We start from the raw sequence: 21,741 nt of genomic DNA, 5'->3' as shown, positions 1-21,741 counted from the left end.
ATGTCTGCAGCACACCTGTTCTACAGAGCATAGGGCGGTGATAATGGTCATAAGAAAAACAGCTGATCTGAGGAGCAAAAAGGCTGAACTGTGGGGGGTCAGTAGCGGGGAGCAGGAAGCATCGGAACTGACCTCTATGTCCCCACTGACATTCACGGGGACAAGAAAAGATGATGATGGGAGCATGGTCAGGAAAGCCCCCAAGATGGAGGTAGCCTTCAGACCCGGCTTTGAAAGACAGATAGAAGCTGAAGGGAGATTTTGGGGACAACCTAATTTCTACATGGCAAGAACAATGAATACAGCTGTCAATGCAAAGGAGTACTGGAACAATTAGAGGAGGAAAACCACAGCGGGGGTAGCAAATGATAGCTTGGTTCCTCTGGAGCAGGAGAACGTGGAGAGGAATTGAAATAGAAGCAGAAGCCAGGGAGTCAAAACTCCATGAGATAAACTGTGGAGAACTACTGGATACAATAGGGACAAGCTCACAAGTCGATTCTGAAGTGCTGATCGTGCGTACGATGGGCTGGGAGAGACAGAGAGGGAGTCGTCTGAATTTAAAAAAGAAAAATATAAGAGCTGTTCAAAGGCAAGGGCATGACAGCCTGAGCCAGCTCCAGCAGCAGCACTGGTGAAGGACAGGAGGGGACCGGGGAGGAAGATGTGGTAGGACAGCATGAAGCCAGTCAGCCCCACGCACAGTACCCGCTATGAGTTAAGTACCACCTGCCCGAGCCTCTGTGCCACGGCTTGGTCCTCACCTCTGTGTCATGAAGCATATTTATCCTCACACACACCAGGGATGACAGATTATAGAGTTTTCTAGGGGCTCACGAAAGAGCCCAAGTCATTACATTCTGCCCACTCTAGATTGTGGGAAAGGAATTTTCTGATTCACATGGGCATGGGGACTGGCCCTGATAAAGCTCTCTACACCTGCTCCAGGGGGCTGGTTCCACAGGAAACAGTGTGTTCGAGTCTCTACCATGCCCTCTACCTGTGAAACTGCTACACGTGTCCCTTTCTTCTTCTCAAGAGCATTCCGTACATCTCTGTAGACGTGGTAGCTTTCTGGGTGCTTGGAACTGGCTGGGGTCTGTTCACTCCATTTGTAATATCTGAGGTGAGAGATTGCAATGGATGGACTTGGTGAACTGGGTTTTCTGTGTCAAAGAGAAGGCAACCTTAGACCACCAGAAACTGTGCATAGATGAAGCCCCTCGGGATGGCTTCCTGACGCTACTCCTTTGAAATAGTCCATGCTTCCCTTTGCCTTCCCTTTTGTCATCTCGCCTGCCCAGACTGACCTGCAGAGCCAGGGTCGGCAGATAGGGTCAGACATGGGCAACGCCCACTTCTTACCGCTACCTCTCTTGAGTTTGGGATTTTGATGGAATGTTTCATCACTGCTGCCCAACTTGACATGTCCTTCTCGGGTACGGTTAGTGAGCTATCAGGAGCTAATTTACCCAGCTCTTTCCTACTTAACCAAAACCCCAGCAAATTCTGCCAGCGTTCACGTCTTTAACTCTTCTCTTGGGAAGCCTTTGGGTGAGGTGGAAAAGAAAGTTTGCAAGTGAGCGCTTGGAGTAACTGGAGGGGATTAATTAAGTATTATAAACAGAATTGTCTGCTGCATCGGGAAGCTGGCTTCCTTACGCTAATTCCTGGGGACACAAATGGAGCCCTTAACCCGACCGCTCTGAAGGGTTATTTAAAGCAGCTGGCAGTCCACTGTGTCCACAGAGACAGATGGGTATGTTTTAATGCAGGGGTTAAAGTAATTATTTAATTGTGGAAATAATAGGAAAATTACCCTGAGACAAAGATAATTATTTTGTTTGCTTTTAAAAAAAAGAAGAAGAAGGCGGCAGCGAGACAATTGAGAAATCCACAGAATGAAACGGCAATTATCTAATGGCTTATGGGGGAAAGCTTAACCCTGCAGTATTTGGGGTTTGGCAAAAAGGCCTCATTCACCCTACACTCCAGAAACCTCAGGCATATCTTGACAGCTAAACGTCCCCCCCCCCCCTTCATGCTCAAGCCAATGTATATTGGGGGTGGGGGAGGCAGGCTCTGGCTCTTTCTGTTGCCCATCTGTTTACATTCATTAGCATGGTTTTGAGGAATCTTATGTCTATGCAGAAGTCTTCTGTAGAGCATCTCTTTGGGGGTCTTTTTTTTTTTTTTAAGATTGCAGAGTCATGCACCAGGCCAATTGCCATCTCAATGTGGGAGATTAAAGGTGTCCATTACAGCTTAGAAGGCAGGAAAATGGTTCTCAGGGAAAGCCTCTGGTTTCCCCTGTCTGCATTCTCCCCAGCTACAGTTAACTGGGGCTGATTCTGGGTGTTTCTTCCTCCGATGCAGTCTTTGCATCTTTCTGTCTCATCTTAACAATCTCCGTGGTTTTACAAAGAGCAGCTAGAGTGGTCCCAGGTGCGCCGATGCTTTGGACCATTGCCAGAACACTGTTCCACATCTTCCTTTTCATATCCTTGGATAACCTGCTTGAACTCCTCGTCTGGAGATTGCATGTTGTTTTTCTGCGGGCCCAAACAGAATGTGTTTTCAAAATGATTTTGCTGCTCCTTGCCTGGCTGGGATGAGGGAACTGAGCCATATAGATGAGAGACTGTATCATGTAACAGGTGCAGTACAACCTCTGTCCTCTCTCTCTCATTCTTTCTCGACTAGAAGCAGTGAGTGACACCTTGTGGCTTGGTAATTACAAGATGCTGCAATAGGCTCTACAATGTGTAAGCACTACTGTACTTCTATAGCTACGCTCTTCCCTGCCCCTCTTCTCATCCTTTGTCCTGACAAACTCAAAACCACAGCCCTAGGCTGATACACTCCCATAATCCCAGCACTCAGGGTATAAAGGCAGGAGCATCAAGCCTTCAAAACCAGCCTGGGCTGCACAGTGCACAGTGAGTTCAAGTGCCAGGCTTCCACATGCAGTGAGACCTTGTCTCAAAAAACAAGGGGCGTGGCTACAGCTCAGTGGAGCGTGCTTGCCTGGGATGCACAAGATTCTGAGTTCAGTCTTTAGCACAAGGGGAAAAAAAAATCCTAATATCTGATTCTTATCATTGAATTGCTTGGCTGCTCTTCATGGAGTCACATTGCTTTGACAAAGCAAGCGTTTCCTCTCAAAGAACTTGCCAGCACCTTCTAGGAGCTTGTAGCCTATCTGCTGGTGCCTCTACCAACCGCCACCTCCAGGTTCTTTCTCGGGAGGAAAAGAAGTCAAAGAAGGTCTGGGGGAGTAGTCTGCCATATGCTCCCGAAAGCCTCCGCTGATAGTGCCAACACAATGAGGACCCTGCAATCGCCTCAGCTTTCTCCAAGACAGGAGAAAGAACCTGAATTCAAGGGCCACAAGTGCCCAGTGATTGCTATTTCCATTCCTTTTATGTCTCCTGTTCCTTTTCCTCTGTATCTTATAGTTTCAAGGGAATTTACCTAACAAGAAATAAGAACATTACATTAAAGAATGTAATTATCTTCCATGTTTAATTGAAGAGCTAATCCGAGCAGAAGTATAAAGCTGCTATCGTTGTTACTAGAGCAAAGCACTGCAGCATGCTACGAAGGAAAAGATTTCTGATACAGTTTGGGCTGTTTGGGTTCAGGGAGCAGGAGATAGTGCCAAAGGTTTACGGCAATAAAGGAGGGCCGCAACGATCTGCAATGCAAGGAATCAGCTAGCTCTCTTTCTTTCCTTTTATTTGGGTACTAGAAACCACAGCCCTAAGCTGGTACACTCCCGTAATCCCAACATTTAAGAGATAAAGGCAGGAGCATCCAGATTTCAATACAAGCCTGGGTAAAAAGTGAGTTACATGTAATGGGGGAATATTGAAAGTCCAGTGAATGAGGAGCCAGGAGGCTGGAAAGCCACTCTGTGCAAGAGCCTTGTGTCTGAGCTGTGAAGGCCTCTAGTCTGTTTCCCTTCACATTGCAGAGGAGTCAGGATCCAGCCAATTACTTATCAACTTCCTTGAACAGTCTTATAAACTTCCTTGAATTCTTTTCCCAATAATCTATATTGCAAAGAGTTGCCTTTTCTCTCTTTTTTGTTCTTTTTGTTCCTTTTTTTTTTAAATAGATGTACTCCTGCCTTTTCTCTTAGAATAATTGAATTTGGCTGTTTTATTTGTTGTTTGGTGGTTGGTTGGTTTCTTAAGCCATAACATTGAGGTTTTGTTATTTTCTATTTTATTAGCATATTTTTAAATTATAACTTTTATTATAAAAGATCAGGGATTATACCATTTTGATTATGAAAACTGATCAATGCTTGCTCTGGGCTACAATATGATCATGCTAATTTTCCTGATGCCTGCACAACCGAGAGACAATAGTCACTCCTGTTTGTGGAATATGTCTCTTCATCATAAATCAAGGCCTAGAGGCTTTCATGTCATTGAGTTTTGTATGCTTTTTCTAGAGGGAGAGATGCCAAGGATGATGGCCACACTCCCAGGGTCAGATGCACTTGACTTGGAAAATCCAAGCACTACTTACTAGTCAAGTTTGACCTTTGGCACAATACTTAAAACCTATTTCTCATTTTTAAGACTGTATTTATTATTACATACATATGTATGTGTGCATGTTCATCCGTGTGTGCACCACACGTGTTGGGTTTCCTCAGAGGCTAGAAGCGAGCATTGAGTCCCCATACAGTGGAGTTACTCCCATGTAGTTGTGAGCTACTGGGTGTGTGTGCGCTGAGAATTGAACCTGGGTCCTCGGCAAGAGTAGCAATGCAATTATTCTTCACTGCGGAGCCGTCTCTCTAGCCTGTTTTCTCATTTTATAGATGAGAAAATTTAATGTTCACATCTTCTCTTTTTTCTTGTATGTGTGGGTGATGTACATGTATATATGGTTGTGTTGTGGAGGGACATGTGTGGGAGGCCAGAGGCTGAGTCAATTGTTTTTCTTGATTGCTCGCCATTTTATTTTACTGCTCAGGGTCTCTGGCTGAGCCTGGAGCTCTCTACTCGGCTAGTCCAGCAAGTCAGCTTGCCCTTGGAGTTCCCTAGCTCAACTTTCTAGGGCTGGGACCACATCAACCTGCCTTTAATGTGTGCTCTAGGGATCTCAACTCTGCTCCTCAGGGTTATGTAGCAAGTCTTTTATCCACTGAGCCATCTCTGCAGCCCTATTTTCCTGTTTTTAGTTTTATTATTAGATTAGTTTTTTTCTTAATTTGAAAACTTAATTTACTTGCTTTTGATTTTATTAAGATTTTTTTAATGCCTGCATTATTGGGGTCTTGTTTAGAAAGTCCTTTCCTGTGCCAGTGAGTTCAAGCCTATTCCCTACTTTCTCTGCTATCAGATTCAGGGTATCTGGTCTTATATTGAGGTCCTTGATCCATTTGGAGTTGAGTTTTTTACAGGGTAATAAATGTGGATCTATTTTCACCCTTCTACAATGTGGCTCTCCAATTTGATCAGCACAATTTGTTAAGAAAGCTGTGCTTTCTCCAGTGTGTACTTTTGGCTTTTTGTCACAACCCAGGTGTCTGGAGAATTATGTCTGTATCTTCAAGACTATTCTATTGATCAATGTGTGTTTTTGCACCAATGCCAATTGATCTCATTATTGTAGCTCTATAAGACAACTTAAAACCTGGGCTTGTGATACTTTTCCCAGAGTTCTTTTATATTCCAGATTATTTTAATTATTGTAAGATTTTGTGTTTCCATATGATGTTAAGAATTTTATTGTAATTTATAAAGAACTATGTTGGAATTCTAGTGGGGTTTGCACTGAATCTGTAGATTGCTTTTCATAAAATGGCCATTTTCACAATATTAATCCTATCAACCGAAAAGCATGAGTGATCTTTTTATCTTCTGATGTCTCTTCAATTTTTCTTCAGTCTCTTAAAGATTTTATGATACAAGTCTTTCACTTGCTCAGCTAGATTATTCTAAGCTACTTTTATTTTTCTTAAGGCTATTTTGAAAAGTGTTGTTTCCCTGATTTCTTTCTTAGTAAGTTTATCATTTGTATGCAGGAAGGCTACTGATTTCTGTGTGTTAATTTTAGCCTGATATTTTTCTGGATGTATTTATCAACTGTAGAAGTTTTCTGATTGAGTCTTTGGGGTCTTTTATATATAAAGTCCTGTCACCTACAAATAAGGGTCCTCATGAGGCCAAAAAGCTTCTGTACAGCAAAGGACACCATCATCTGAGCAGAGAGGAAGCCTACAGAATGGGGAATTGCTACCTGTATACATAGGACAGAGGGTTAGGATCTAGAATATGCAAAGAACTCAAAAAAGCTGAACAACAAGAAAACAAATAACTCAATTAAAAAATGGGGTGGAGAACTAAACAGAGTCTCAAAAGACAAAATACAAATGACTGAGAAACACTTTAGAATGTTCAACATCCTTAGCTATCAAGGATATGCAAATTAAAACTACCTTCAGGTTTCACTTTACTCCAGTCAGAACGGCCAAGATGAATAAAATGGCAGTAGATCCTGGAGAGGGGAGAAGGGAACATTTACTCAGTGCTGGTGGGAATGCAATCTGGTACAGGCACTGTGGAAATCAGTTTAAAGGTACCCCCCAAAAGGCTGAAAACAGATCTACCCTAAGATCCAGCTATACCACTCTTGGTCATACACCCAAAGGACTCTACATCCTACTACAGAGATATTTTGCTAGCCGCGTTCACTGCTATTCTATTCATAATAGTCAGGAATTGGAAGCAACCTAGATGCCCGTGGACTGAGAAATGGACAATGAAAACCCAGTATATTTACATAATGGAATATTATTCATCTATTAATAAATACTGAATTATGAAATCTTGAAGGTAAATGGGTGAATCTAGCAACAATTGCATGTGGCTGTTATCTTTCAAGCTTTAATATGTGAATTCCATTTAAAATATCCACAGAGGTTAGATAACCAGAACAGGACCGGTGTGAGAGGTGGAAGTGGAGGAAGGGATCTTCTAAGGAAGGAGGAATAGACTATAGATAAAAAGAAAGTCGGAAGAGGATAATTGAATGGAGAAGAGGAAGGGGGGACATGGTAGAAGAGGGAATATGGGGAGGGATAACTAATACTGAAGAGCCTTTGAGAATTCATATGGAAATCTACTACATATAAAAAAGGGAATTTGAATGGAATTACCATATAATGGAGGAGGCAATGCCCCAACTAGACATCTTACACTACATTCAAGGAAAACCTCCAGTACCAGGAATGGATTATACCTCATTGAGCCACTGGTGAAAGAGGTCCCATAGACCACTCCCCCAAACATCATGGGCTACTGCCAATGCTATTATTACCCTCCCTTACCTGACAATAAGCCCCTATTGTTGAAGAAACCACACACTTATGTCATAAAACATGAAGAAACTGAGCAGGTACTCAACTAGAAATTTCTTCCCTACTGACTAGCATTCATACTGCTGGAAGGTCTTATCCTTACTACTAGAAAAGACGTGTAAATAGCAATCTCAGTTATGAACCTTGTGAGCTACCATAGCAACCTGCTCTCAAGCTACAGTCATTGGTGCAGTCACGGCACAAATACTATGAGAGTGACAACCACTTTTTGGCTGGAGTTAAGCCTGCTTCATGAGATGGAATCCGTATCTGATCCTGTTCATAGGCTGAGTCATGGGCTTTAGAGAATAAAGTACTTATTATTCTGATAACTGAGCATAGCAATAATATTATTCCTGACATAGTGCTATACACATAGTTTAATGCATCACTTAAGCCTCATGAGAAAACTTCTTACAGTAGACAGTCACTAGCACAGAAGCCTACAACGGGAATGCACAGAGAGTGAGGGACTTTGGAGCACTCAGCATTAAACGGGATGTCTTTATCACACCCCTTGCCTTAAGACTCAGAGATCTATACGGAAAGGAAGCAGAAAGACTTTTAAGAGCTAGAAAAGATAGACAGCTCTAAGTGGGGAAAAGTGGTTTTCAGACACAATGAGGCAGATGCACATACAAAGACTGTGGTCGCATGCACAAGACCCATACAAGTACAAGCCAGACCAAGCTCCAGCACAGAGAAGAGGACAAAGTCCCGCCCCTAATCAAGAAGGTATTTGAAACTCCAGGTCAAGCCTCTTGCTCATGAGTAGTGGGCCAATGCAAAACAGTCTCCATGTTTCTGAAGTGTTTTTTGTGTTTTAGTTCTTTTAAAGAGAGGAAAAAAATCAAGTTAATGGGTAGGGAGTGGGGAAGGATCAAGGAGGAGTTGAGGTAGGGGAAAGAATATGATCAAAATATACAATAGGAAATTTTTTAAAAAATAAAAAGATGTTTAAATCATAGGCTGTTCTAGCCTTTGGGGATCTTAAAATTCTCACGGGGGTGACTAACAAGTTCTATGTGTACCATTTATGATATCTGAAAACAGCGTGCCAACTCAGCCGAGGACGAGGGAAGAACTTCCTCACATCAGATCTTGGAAGAAAGTTACTCTGTCTCACTTCACACCACGGCCTCAGTTTCTACTTGGTAGTAAAGGGTGCTTTCTGTGTGTTTCCATTTGCCTGTGTCTCTTCTTGGCGCCACCCTTCCCCTCCTCTCAGTGACAACTGAACTACATTAGTCTCTTGCAAAACGTTCATTCTTCAGTCTGAGAGTCTCTTACTTTGTGTGTGTGAGGGGTGTTTGTGGGTGTGTGTGTGTGTTGCTGGGCGTGCGCAAGAGTGCTGTGCTGTGTGTGTGGAGGGCAGAGAACAACTTGCAGGAGACAGTTCTCCCTGTCCACCGTGTGGCTACTGGGAATCATCAAACGTAGGTCATCAGGCTTGGCAGACTACCCCCGAAGACATCCCACCAGTCCCTTTATCTCTTTCTATCTATCCTTTCAAATTCCCTCCTTGGAGATGCTGTGACAATGGAATTTCAATGTTTATCAAATGTATAGGATGCTTTCCAAAGGAAGTTGTTTCCTTTATCTTCCCCATCGTTTCCTCACCACCAGCTGCTCTTTAACTTGCACAGCTGTGGGAGTTACCTCTCTGGTCACGTGCTTCTACGGCTGTTTCCGGCTTCATTATCTGCCCTTGTTTACCCAATTAGAACTGGGACAAAAGAATTGGACTCACCCACAAAAACCACACTCACCAGAATGCCCCTATCCTCCCAATCTGTTACATTTCTGTTTTTTAATGGCAGCAAAGGCCTGCACCACTCTGGACACAGACATTGTTGACCTTGCAGAGTCACGTGAAACTCTTTACTTTGCCTCTAAATTCCCTCCAAACCCCTGACCTTTCTGTTGCATTTCTTACGGTCCTCCCCATTGTATTCTCAATTCCTTTCAGATAATCCTTTTGGACTAGTGCCCCCTTTCCCACAAGCAGTACTTATTTCTCTCTCCCAGCATACTCTCTGCTTCTGTTGTAATATGTAACAAATGAAAACCACAGCAGAACATCAGCACACACCTATCACAGTGTTAAAAAAAAACCTCTGCAGTCATGATGCCAAATGCTTATGAGGAAGAAATGCATTTGGAGAAAATGGCACCTTCAAACACTTCTAGTGGGGATGCAAAATGGTAGTGCCACTCTGGGAAGCAGAGAGATCGCGTCTTTGAAAGATAAACACGTAACTCCCATAGAGCCTGGTGCTTGTACTACTGAACGCTTATTCCAGTAAAACAAGAGCTTCTACCCCTATAAAAATCCTTCCCAAAATGTTTATAGCAGTTTTATAAATGAGAGCCAAGACCTGGAAATAAACCAGTTGTACTTCAGTAGTGATAGCTGAACAAACTGTGGCCCGTTCTTGCCATGAGCATGACCTCGGGAAGGAAAGTCAAGGTATTTGTAAAAGCAACAAACTGGATGAGCCTTCAGAATGCCGTGCTGAGCAGAAAAGGCGACCCTAAAGGACCTGCACATGTCACCATTTCATCTATGTAACACTTGAGATAGAAAACACTGCAGTTGCCAGGAGGTCGTGAGGCGGGGGAGTGTGGGGCTCTGCTGCCTGTCTTCCAGCCAACAGAGTTGGTTTAAGGTGCCGTGTTTGCCTTTTAATGGATCTGAAGAGAAAAAGAGTAGTGAGCCATGGATGCGTGCATGGCGTCTTGATCCAGTCTCCCGGCTGCTTGTATGTAACCCTGTCTCAATGCTCAGAAATCATGAGCTCATGCTAACCCAAGCCCAGCCTATCCTGGACAAAGCACATCTGCCACTTAAACTGGGTCACCTAGAGGCACACACGACACTGGGTCTTTTGTATCAGTTGGTGAAGGATTATTCCCGACACTAACTTCTTCTTCTTCTTCCTGGTATATTTGGAAAATCATCGACTTAGAATGTAATAGGAAAATTCTGGACCATATGAGCTTTTCCTGAAGGTATGAGTTCCTGGAAGGCAGGAATCTTTTTCACTTTGTGGGGGAGGGAGTTATTTTGGTTTGGTTTTTATCCTTAACTGTGGCATTTAAGCAACCCTTTCTGTTCTTTAGTCGGCTCCTTCTTCCATAGGACGTTTGCTCAAGATTCTCCCATACCTGAAGCACCATCCCATCCCCACCACTCACCTGCCATCTAATAGTTCAAGTTGCTATAAAAATGCTTTTCAGCAGAGACACATTTTTCTACATAACCACTTTAAATCAGACTCTAAAGCTTATGATGTTCAAATTATAAACATATCTCATAGATTATGATAAATTCACAGATTTACAAATAGTTCTATTTTCACCCCCTTCACCTTCCTCAAAATAATGTTTACAACTTGTAAACATCTATTTACTTTTGTTCAATACTTTTATGCTAAACATATATCAATATTATAGACTTTCTTAGAGTGTTCCATATCTAATGTATATTTGGGCATTGCTGGACATTTCATGGAGAAAAGGTTTCATGAAACCCAGAGAATATTTAGGAAAGGAATTCCAAAATTAAGTGGTACATTATGCAAACACACCCTGAGATCCATGCCATGCCAGAATATCTTTCAAATCCACCCACCCAGTAGAGTCTTTATTGATTATATTTTTTGAGAGCAGTTAGATGATTTTGACAGGCAAGGATGGCGAGAATATATATGGTCATGTACTCACTATTACCCCTCCCACTGACTATAAGCTTCATGTGAGCAGACTTTGTGCTCATACATTTGTCATGGAGCCCAAAATATACAGTCATCCTTAATTAACTTATTTCACACCAAAAAAAATGTAGCACTATCTATTATGTGATGGGCTGAGCTCTAGGCAGTGCACATAGCCATAAATAAATTTTAAAACAGTCTGCATCTAAAAAACTTATATTTCCTGAAGAAATAGTAACACAGACCAAGGAATTAGAGAAGATATTCTGTGCATTGACCCTCTTCCTCTGACCTCAAACTTACAGGTGACATTATCTCTCAGTTATGGTTGAGAAAACTGAAATGCAGGAAGGTTAAGAAATTTGTTCCTGGTCACATGATACAGAGGTGGCTGGGATGGTCTCAACTTTCAACTTGATGGAATTTAGAATCACCTACGAAGCTAACGTCTGGGGTGTCTGTGAGGGAGCCTCTGGAGAGGTTTTCTGGAGGCAGGAAGACTCATTCCGAACGAGTGGCATCATCTCATGGCCAAGGGTCCTGGGACAGATACAGAGAAGTGAATGGACCACCCATCCATCTCTCTCCTCCCGGACTGTGGATGCAATGTGACCATCTGCCTCTTGCCGGTGTCACCATGCCTTCCCACCAGTCAAACCCTTCTTTCTTAGGTGTCTTTTTCAGTAACCTTGTCGCAGCAGGAGAAAGGTAACTAAAATGGTGACAGACAGGGAACTGGCCTGGTCCTAGGGCAATACTGTTCATAGACCCAGGCTCTCATCACTGTGAAATCCCAGCTTAGGAAATGGTACTGGGTAAAGGGACAAGCCAGTCCCTAAATTCCCCCCAGAACTTTGGGGAGCTGCCAGCACCCAAGGCAGAACTTTTATCTTCTACTCTACCTCCTCACGTCCTCTAGAGGGTCTACCAGAGTTGGAACTGCTCTGTATACAGGGACACATTTCTCTGGAGGGCAGCCTTCTTCTTGTGTGTGTTGGGGGAGGAGGGGCTTCTTACCCTTCTAGCTCATGTGATTCATTTAAAATCAGGCAGATCGAGTCGAGGGTAAAATAAATGCATTGTGGACACATAGAACACATCATAAGACTCCTAGTCACCCCCAAGCATTCAATACAGGGTGGAAAAAGTTAATAACCAAGCAAAGTAAACAAACAACTGTTCAGATGATTTACAGTCTGGCCATGAAACTGACTCGGGGTCTGTCCTTCTTTCTCCATCTTAAGACACTCTCCCAATTTTCCTGGGGCAGGGCATGGATCCAGGCTTCATGTCAGACGTCAAAGGAAGCATATTTCATGTTTTCTGATTGTCTGGTGTATGCCCAGAAATGTGTCTGGTCCTTTTCCATGTTAAAAAACTTTCTTATTGCTTTTTTTTTCCTTGCAAGCGCCTAGATAGCAGTTCGTCAAATATCTGAAGAGTGCTAGCCCAGCCCTCCCTCCCCTTCCCTTTGATCATGTTGTTTGAGGTTGCATGTACTTCTGTGCCTTTCAAGTGTCTGAGATCAGCCCTCGTCATGGACTGCCCTCACACGGCCCCTTTCTAGAGTGTGCCTGTCCCCTAGGTGTGGGGCCCTCAGAGCTGAGGAAGCCAACAGGACAGGGTCATGGATGCCTTCTCACAGCCCCTTCTGAGGAACACACTGAAGATCTTTCCTGACTGCCAGGAAGGGTCCCCCCGGAAAACTCAGACATTAACCTAGACTGGCTCTCACAGAGCCCAAGCCTCCTTCACTGCCCAGCGGACCTGTAGACATCCTTCGAAGCTCCTCACAGGGAGCCACCTCTTCAGGAGGCGCCACCTCGGTGTCCATTTTCCTTGGTTACACTAGACGGCACTGCCTCCATCCGCATACCTGACGATGAGGGAGACCTGAGTGCCAAAGGAAATGGTGTCTTGGGTTGAGGAGATAGCTCAGTGGGTAAAGAACTTGGTGTGCAATTGTGAGGACTTGAGTTCAGAGACCCAGAACCCGCAGAAAGGCGGGCAGGGTAGCATAGAACCCCAGCACTCCTACAGCAAGATGGGAGCCAGACAGAAAAATCCCTGGTTGTCTACAACCAGTCAGCCTGGAGTGCACAGCAGGGAAGAGCATGAGAATCTATTTCAAACAAGTGCAAGGTAAGGACCAACCAACATCTGAGGAGACAGTAACAATTGTGCACATGTACTCACGCATGAACACACACACACACACAGAAATGGTATCTGACAAACCTCTGTATCTTCATAACCTATGGCCTGGCTATTGAACTGGTCTATTGACTACAACCTGGCTAGTGAACTGCTCTAAGCTCTAGAGGAGAAGGAACTGGGAAATCAGAAGCTCTGTACAGGCAAGAGGAAGTTGTGAGATGACCATTATCGTGTTATTATTTATTAGATGGCCTTCAGCTAGGTACTGGGGGCACAATGAAGAGCCTTCGCACTGGTTTCCTCCTTAAGGAAGTCTATGGTCATTCATCATTCATGCATCAGTCACCCACTTCATGCCACACCCTTTCCTTGTCACCATGGACACAGCAATAAACAAGACCAATGTAGTTCCTGCCCAAGGAGGCTTCTGGCTATCAGTGACTTACAACATATTCAACCTTTACTGTCCCTTCCTTCCCCAGGCGATAGGAGTACTCGCTCTTTCAGGTGCTCGAGGTGTTGGGTATGCGATAGTGAGGGACACACTATGTTTGTCTATGGAACTTTCAGTTTATGGAGAAACCAGCTTCGCGGTAGAAGAGTTTGTTTTGCAACATAAAGAAAATGAAGCTTACAACTGATCCGATGCTGAAATGCAATTTCAAAGTGACGTTGTCAGAACTGGCTTTGAATGAGCCTTCTGTCATTCTGCCCCCTTTCTCCTGTAAGTCCCCAAAACCTCTTCCCAGACCCTCAGCCCTCATCTGCAGCTTCATCCTACCTGCCCCCAGCTCCCCCAAGTCCCGTTTCCAATGAAGTCTCTGCAAAAGTGGCCACCCCACCAGCAGGCACAGCAGTTGAGACTCCTTCCCTCCTCTCCTCCCACACCCCTGAGCAAATGCAGAGCCAAGAAGCTTCTTGGCACAGAGGGAGGCCCTCCAGACAGCTCTTCACTGTCATACAACCGTGAGAGTCCTCCCTACACTTCCTTGTGGGGCAAAGTCCTCCTGCCAATGGGGACTTAACTGGGCACGGTGATGTGCCAAGCCTCCCTACCCCCAACCAGTTCATCACCCCCTCTTACAGCATCCTCACCCCTAGACTGAGCAGACTTCAGTCCTTACCCCCGGGAGTCTGGCAGTTGCTGAGCCCAGACACCCGGGGGGTGGGGAGGACGACAGGCTGGTGAGTTTCCAGTGGCCACCGCCACAGGTCTCCACTCCAGGCAGACACTGGCTGAAACCTGGCTCTGTCCGTGACTGCTTGCCTGGACACCCAGCTGGTAATATAGACCCAGGGCCACCGGCTAGGCCTCCTTCTCCCGACAGACACTTTCCCCTTGAGTCCTTTTTTTTGGCTAGATCCCTTTGCAGCATTATAGTTTGTCAATAGCCCGAAACTGCTTTCTAGAATTTCTCTCCAGGAGAAAAGTGTGTTTTTCTAAGAAATAGGTGTTCTAGCCTGAAGCCTAATTTCATATGAGGGTTCAAAATTGAAACAAAAATAATCGCTCTCAAGTCTAGGAGCCGAGGGGCCTCTCCACACCCTAAAGAGTGCTTCCTCTTGGGAGGTGGGAGGCCGAGGTGGTCCTTTGTGTTATTTTAATGAAAATTTTCCAATTATAAAAATAACGTAGGCTCCTTAGATCAGCCAGAGTCCAGGGAGAAAACAGAAACCACACTCAGCTTGAATTCTGAATAAATTTTAAGTAAAAAAAAAACCTCACAGGTTGTTGAGCAGGGTTTGTGAGTGGACAAGAGACACAGTGGCTCGTGGGACTGGCTCCACTCAGGAGCAGGAACTGTAGGGTCGTAAGGGGGTCCTGCTTGAGCCACCTGGATGTCTAGGATGTCTGAGGATGCAGTTACCCAGAGGTGGGGGTGTGAAAGTTCTTCAGACTGGTCCAGTCTCCATGGTCAAAACAGAACTTGAGCTGGAGTCTGTCAGGTGCCCTGCGAGTTTCTCTCACTGTGCCCTTCCCACGGGCATCTCACCACTATCCACACACACAATCCGCACACGCTATCTGTAGTTTTCCTCTCTAAATCTAGTCTCAGTAAAGACCAGGACTGTGCCTGTGTAGTTGATTATATATTATTATTATTATTATTATTATTATTATTATTATTATTAGTGAGTGGGAACTGGAGAGCTGGCTCAGCAGTTAAGAATGTTTGCTGCTCTTGCAGAAGACCAGAGTTCTGTTCCCAGCACCCATGTGGAGCCGTTCACAACCACCTGTAACACCAGTTCTGGGGGATCCAATGCCTACTTCTGTCTTCTGCTGGTACCCACACTCATGTGGATATACCCACACATACATATCTAAATTAAAATTAAATGTTTGAAAAACAACAAAACCAATATGCAGCAATAATACCTGCCACGTGATTATTTGTTGAATGAATGAACGAGCTTTTTTTTTTTTTTTTCTGTCTCTGGAGGTGTTTCTTAACATAGAAATGATTCAGTTCCGTAAAATATACCCAATGTTTCCCTCTCTTCTTTACAAAACCACAGGGTAGGACCTGTATTTGAGTTTGGACTCAGCCCTGACATCTTAGTAGCTCAATGACCCTGGTGATGCAAGTCACAAGTTCTCTTACTTTTCGTTCCCTTCTCTGGCAGGCAGAAAGTTTAGCCTGTGGTCTCTTGGGTCGCTGCCCTCTCTTTCTAGGATTCCATGGTTCAGGACCTTTCCCACGCCTTTCTCAAGCCAAAGCCAATGGTCTTGCAAGGGCTTAGAACTCTAGCATTAGTTCATCTCCGTGCTATAGCAATGAGCTCCCAGATAGAGAGAGGCAATCTGAGAAATCAAGGTAGTCTGATCAATCCAACCACAAACTGCCAAAGACCAGACACAGGCAAGCCATCACTCTGCCATCTTCTGGCCTTGCAGACTTGCTTAGCACCTCTGCATGCCTGAGCCTCAGTTTCCTTATCTATAAAGCAAGGACAACAGTGCCTGTTTCAGCCGCCCTATATTCTAAAGATCAAAACAGGCGAGATAAGGTATGCCAAATGGTTTACCCAGCACAGTATACCGTGTAAGTTGAAGATGATGCCATCATGGCTGTTAATCTAACACAGACGGACACATTATAAAGTCAAAACAAGTAAGCAATGCAACCCTGGTCTGTAACAGACTAAAGCATTACAAGGGGAGTAGTTCCAGACACAGGACGTTAGAACAAGATAAAAGTGCTATCAGTTATGAGCAGAGAAGATGTGCAGGCTCAGGAAGAAAACTAGCAAAAAAAAAAAAAAAAAAAAAACATCAAAAAGCAAAATGAAATTAGATTCGTGCCTTCAAGCTTGTTACATGGGAAATTAAAAGGAGACCAGATATTTAAATATATTTAAAAAAATCATACACGTTCTAGAAGAAAATATTAGCGAAATCCTTTATAACCAGAGTAGGCGGCTTCCATTTCTGAGCTGTTGTGAGCGGAGCGGTGATGGGCATGACAGAGCAAGTATCTATGGAGTAGGAGGTCAAGTCCTCTGGGCAGATGCCAGGCGCGATTCAGCTGGTTCACAGGCTACATCTCTTTATAACTTTTTGGAAGTTCTCCACACTGACCCCCAAAATGTCTGTGCCAGTCTGAAATCCCACCAACGGTGAAAGCAGGTTCTCTTTTCCCCAAATCCTCCTGAAAATTTGTAGTCAGTTGTCTTGTTGATCTTAACTATTCGGACTGGGTAATAAGAAATTTTAAAGGTGTTTTGATTTTTCTTCCCCTACTTGTCAAGGATAAGCAAGATTTTTTTTTGTTTGTCTTAGGCCTTTTTATTTTTTTGTGGTGTGAATTTTCTGCTCAGATCTATAGACTATATTTTAAATGGGTCATATGTTTGTAGACTCTATTTTTTTTAGTTCTTTATATATTCTGAATGGTAATCCTCTGTCAAATGCTGGGAAAAAGGGTAGCTGACAAATCATTTTTTAAACAACAATTCAAAATATAAAATAAGTACCACTTGAATAAAAAACCTTCAGCAAAGTCAGCTATATTTTTTTTAATTTTATGCAATAGACAGAGGCTCATTTTTCTCAATTATATGTGTATGTATAAATATGTATTGTGCGTATATAGACACAAGCGCACACACACTCACATCTCCTGAAATCTATATTTTAAAAACAATGAATGGGTAGCTCAATCACAGACAAGAATGGATATAAAAAGTTGCTGAAGCTGGGCATGGTGGACGGCATGAATAGTCCCAGAACTGCAGAAGCTGAGACAGAAGCTAGGCGTGGTGGAGGGTATAGATACTCCCAGATACTGCAGAAGCTGAGACAGAAGCATCACTTGGACCCAATAGTTCAGGGCCAGCCTGGGAACAACTGGGAGAATTTATCTCAAAATAAAAACAAACAAACAAAAAAAAAGAAACAAGAAAAAGAGATGCAGTTTGAGCTCATCTAGGAAGCCAACTTCTCACCACTCAAGATATCAAAGAACTTAAAAGTTCGGGCTGGGAAAATAATCCAGTCAGTAAGCTGCTCGCCATGAAGGCGTGAAGACCTGGGCTCGATATCCAGAACCTACCTAATAAATCTCAGGTGTGGTCTAGAGTGTTTGTAGAGCACCCACATTGGGGAGGTGGCAGGGGGTCTCCTGGGGCTTGCTTGCCAACCAGCCTAACTTTATTTAGCAAGTCCCAGGCCAGCGAGAGACCTTGTCTCAAAAACAAGATGGACTGCACCTAGGTAGTGACACCTGGAGTTGATCTCAGACCTCCATAGGTCCACAAACATACATGCACATAAATGTACAAGTTGGCGCACACACACACACACACACACACACACACACACACACACACATCAAATGTTTAGTACATACTCCATGAATTAGACTCTAAAAGGCAGCTAGTTCCATATAATGCTGGCAGAAGTGTGTATTTTTATGACCTTACACATAGTACTTTGACAATATGTCTACAATTAAAAATGCAAAGTAATTTTGACATAACAATTCTAATTTGGGAATTTATTTTATAAACATACTTAATTTATAAAATGACAGATCCATGAGACTCATTTGTAGAAATAAAAATTATCATGTGTGGTTTCTGAATAAAATGAAGAACATATTTTCACTTAGAAACTACTTAGCCATTTCTATCGAGACATGGCGGCTATTTAAGAGGCTGTGGGATTGCATTGGGTACCAGTTTGGAGGGCGCATCTTATTGTTCAGATCTTGACTGACCCCAAAGGCTCAGAGGCTAAAGGTTTGGTTTCCTCCTACGGCACTACTGAGATGGCAGGACCATTTGGAGATAGACCTATTAAAACAGATTAAAGTTTAGGGGCTGTGCCCTCAGGGAAATATCAGGGCCCTAGCCCCTTCCCACTTCCTTTCCTTTTCCAGCAACCATAAGATGGCCAGCCCAGTCCACCATATGCTTCCTACTAGGATATACCCACCACCGTGGCCCCAAAGCAGCGACTTCAAAAAATCATGGGCTGGAAATTCTGCAATCATGAATCCAGACCAGTTCTTTCTCCTTATAAGTCATTCACCTCAGGCATTCTGTCACTATAATGCCACGCTGACTAACAGGCCTCCAAGAAACATTGTTTAAAACAAACCAGGAAAGTTTTGAAGGGCTGGACAAGGTAGGTGAGCCTAGAGTCTCGGCACTTGGGAGAAGAAGATCGGAAGAGCATACTGAAGGCAAGAAGATCAAGAGTTCAAGTTTATCTTTTGATGGGCATTGAATCTAAGGTCAATCTGAGCTATGTGACACCATATCTTAAAAAAAAAAAAAAAGAAGAAAAGAAAAACGAAAAAAGTTTTGTTTCTATATGCATTTATTTGTGCAGAATTGGGGAGGAAATGATCTATGCTCCTGTCTTACTATTACCCTGAAAAAGCACACTGAATATTAGCAACAGTGAATGCTCATGGCGCTTGGGCAAGTGTGAAAACCGGGACAACGATCGGCAGGAAGTCGAGGAAGACTGTCTAGTTTTCACTTTTGGCTGCTAAAGCACATTCAAAACACTCCATTTAATTTTTTAAAATCTAAACAGAAATCAGGTTCATCGGAACCAGAAGAAACCCAGGGAGGGCAGAAAGGGAAGGGCAGCAGAGAAAGAAAGCACGGCAGAAAGGGGTCGGCCAGAGAGGAACAGTCTGTAGGGATATAGGGCAGCCCAGAAGGCGAGACTTCTCGGCCGGTGCCTGGAAGGGGAGAGAAAGAGAACATCTCTGCAGTTGCGCAGTGTTGCTCCTGTTTAGACAAAACAGAAGAGAACAATACTGAAGACCAGCTTGGACAAGTTAGTTCACAGCTTAGGGGAGAATGAAAGAAAAATCTCTTTCTATCGTTTCTTTGAGCATAGGGGGCGAAATTTCACGGGGCAGGCTCCCATACTAAATGAAATAATAAATTTCTCCAAAGGAGTCTTTTCTAGTGCTTATTTAAGCTATCTGCAAAGTAGAGCGTCTTAAATGACAAGAGTGTTTACGCATTTAATTTTTGTGAAACGTTAGAACCGTAAAGCCTCTCCCTTTAAGATGGGGGATACATGACACATGCAGTTAATTTCCACATTAAATTATTGAATGAAAAATACACACATTACCCCTTGCGACTCCGGGATTAGGTCAGGTCAAATTTTATTGCTTTTGGCCAAGGGCTTTTGTAAGACTTACAAGGCTAAGAGCGGGTACAGTGTGATCTTTGCTGTAAGTTAGCGTTAGTGTGAGGTTCTGAGTGGGAAAATACTTAGCATTTCAGAGGTAATTTTGTGAAAGTCGTCATGAGACCGGCACAACGCGGTGTTGATGTAACGGGAGCTTTATAAGATCGCTTTAGCTCTGGTCTCTGACACTGCCAAGGCTCCCGCAGCCACCTGAAAAGACGTAATGAACCTTTTGCTGCATTGATCTGGAATGGATACTAATTTGAATTTGCCCCCAAGAAGTTACTGGCATGGAACCAGATTAATAGTGCAAACAAAAGTAGAGATAAAAATGTGGGTGATTCTGTAACTTGGAGGGGTCCCCCAAAGTAAATATTTCATGGGCTAAGGTGTCTTAGAGAATCTGTCTTCAACCCTGGACACAAACATGAAACCCAGAAAGGGTTTGGTCTTTCTAACAAAATAAATAAAAATCAATGTGCCTGGTAAAAAAACAGCTTGCAAACAGGGTATTTGGAATACAGTGCTGTTTCGTAGATAGGTTTACGACAGAAATGAAGGTGCAGAGGGAGTGATCACAGGAATTATCTGCTGGGCCCTGGCTACATACCAAGAGACGTGTCTCAGGAGGATTAGCTAAGGTGGCCCTCTCAACAAGCTTCCGCAGCATCTTGTCTCACCTTCATTTTTTTCAGCTGAGGCAACTGAAGCTTGGGGAAATCATGAAGTTTCCCAAGTCTAACAGCTGTTATGTGACGAGCATCAATTTCAGAGAGCAGGCTTGTGGTGTGACGCTACAGACCCATCAGTGAGACATAGCTTCGCGCTCTTTTATATTGAAGAGAGCTCACCAATCAGAATCAATCTTTAGTGGTTGATGATGGAATCTTGATCCTAGGCTAGGGGCTGGGAAGATAGTTCAACTCTTAGAGTTCTTGCTGCCCAAGCCTCTAGGAGAATTGGGGTTTGGATCCTCAGGGCCTACATAAATATCCAGCAGGCATGGTGGCCCACCTGGAATTCCGATCTCAGAGGGCTGAGACAAGGGTCCCCCAAAGCAAGCTCGCTAGCAAGACTAGCTTCAGGTTCGGTTGAGAGACTCTTCCTCAGAGAACATGATAGAAAAGCAATGGAAAAATATTCCCATCATTAACGTTGGGCCTACACACACACACACACACAATGTGCCTACACATGTGAATATGAACACATGCATTTATAGACATTACACACTCATACACATGAAAAAAAAAGGAAAAGGAAAAACAAAAGAAAAACTGAGGCTTGAAGAAGTCTGGAACATCCAATCACCCCCAACTGAGAATTCCAGAGTATCATAATACTACAAATAAAACAGAAAATGGTCTTTATATTTTCTTAGAATGAAGAATTTTCAACTATATTAGCTATAGATCAGTCCATCTGGTTACATCTACAACAGAAACACTAAGCAAAACTAATCTTAGAACCAGGTTTCTGCTGGCTATCGAAAGTTTGCTTCATAGACTAAATCACTGCAACTTTTCTCAGTATTAACTTTCTAGAAGAATCTTTTATGACATACAAACAACTAACTGTTGTAGTAGGGCTGCTTATTTCATTCCCAGCCGCTCAGCCCAGAAATAATCACACAGAAATTGTATTATTTAAAACGCTGCTTGGCCCATTAGCTCTAGCTTCTTATTGGCTAACTCTTATATCTTAATTTAACCCATTTCTAGTAATCTGTGTATCGCCACATGGCAGTGGTTTACCAGGTAAAGTTCCCAGCATCTGTCTCTGGCAGGATTACATGGCTTCTCTTTGGCTCCGCCTCCTTTCTC

The 21,741-nt window shown here is 43.5% G+C and overlaps 1 protein-coding gene and 1 long non-coding RNA gene across 3 annotated transcripts in view; one reads left to right on the top strand and one right to left on the bottom strand.

Annotated features, from left to right (window-relative positions):
• The window catches only part of LOC126510281 (uncharacterized), a 279,138-nt gene that overhangs the window by 118,014 nt on the left and 139,383 nt on the right, over window positions 1-21,741 (bottom strand). The window lies entirely within an intron of this gene.
• The window catches only part of Ankfn1 (ankyrin repeat and fibronectin type III domain containing 1), a 322,416-nt gene that overhangs the window by 209,864 nt on the left and 90,811 nt on the right, over window positions 1-21,741 (top strand). The window lies entirely within an intron of this gene.

The sequence above is a fragment of the Alexandromys fortis genome, unplaced genomic scaffold (genome assembly GCF_014885135.2).
Source record: "Alexandromys fortis isolate MF-2015 unplaced genomic scaffold, M_Fortis_MF-2015_v1.1 scaffold_31, whole genome shotgun sequence".
Lineage (NCBI taxonomy): Eukaryota > Metazoa > Chordata > Mammalia > Rodentia > Cricetidae > Alexandromys > Alexandromys fortis.
The sequence above is the reverse complement of the archived record's forward strand: the minus strand, read 5'-3'. Positions and strand labels throughout refer to the sequence as shown.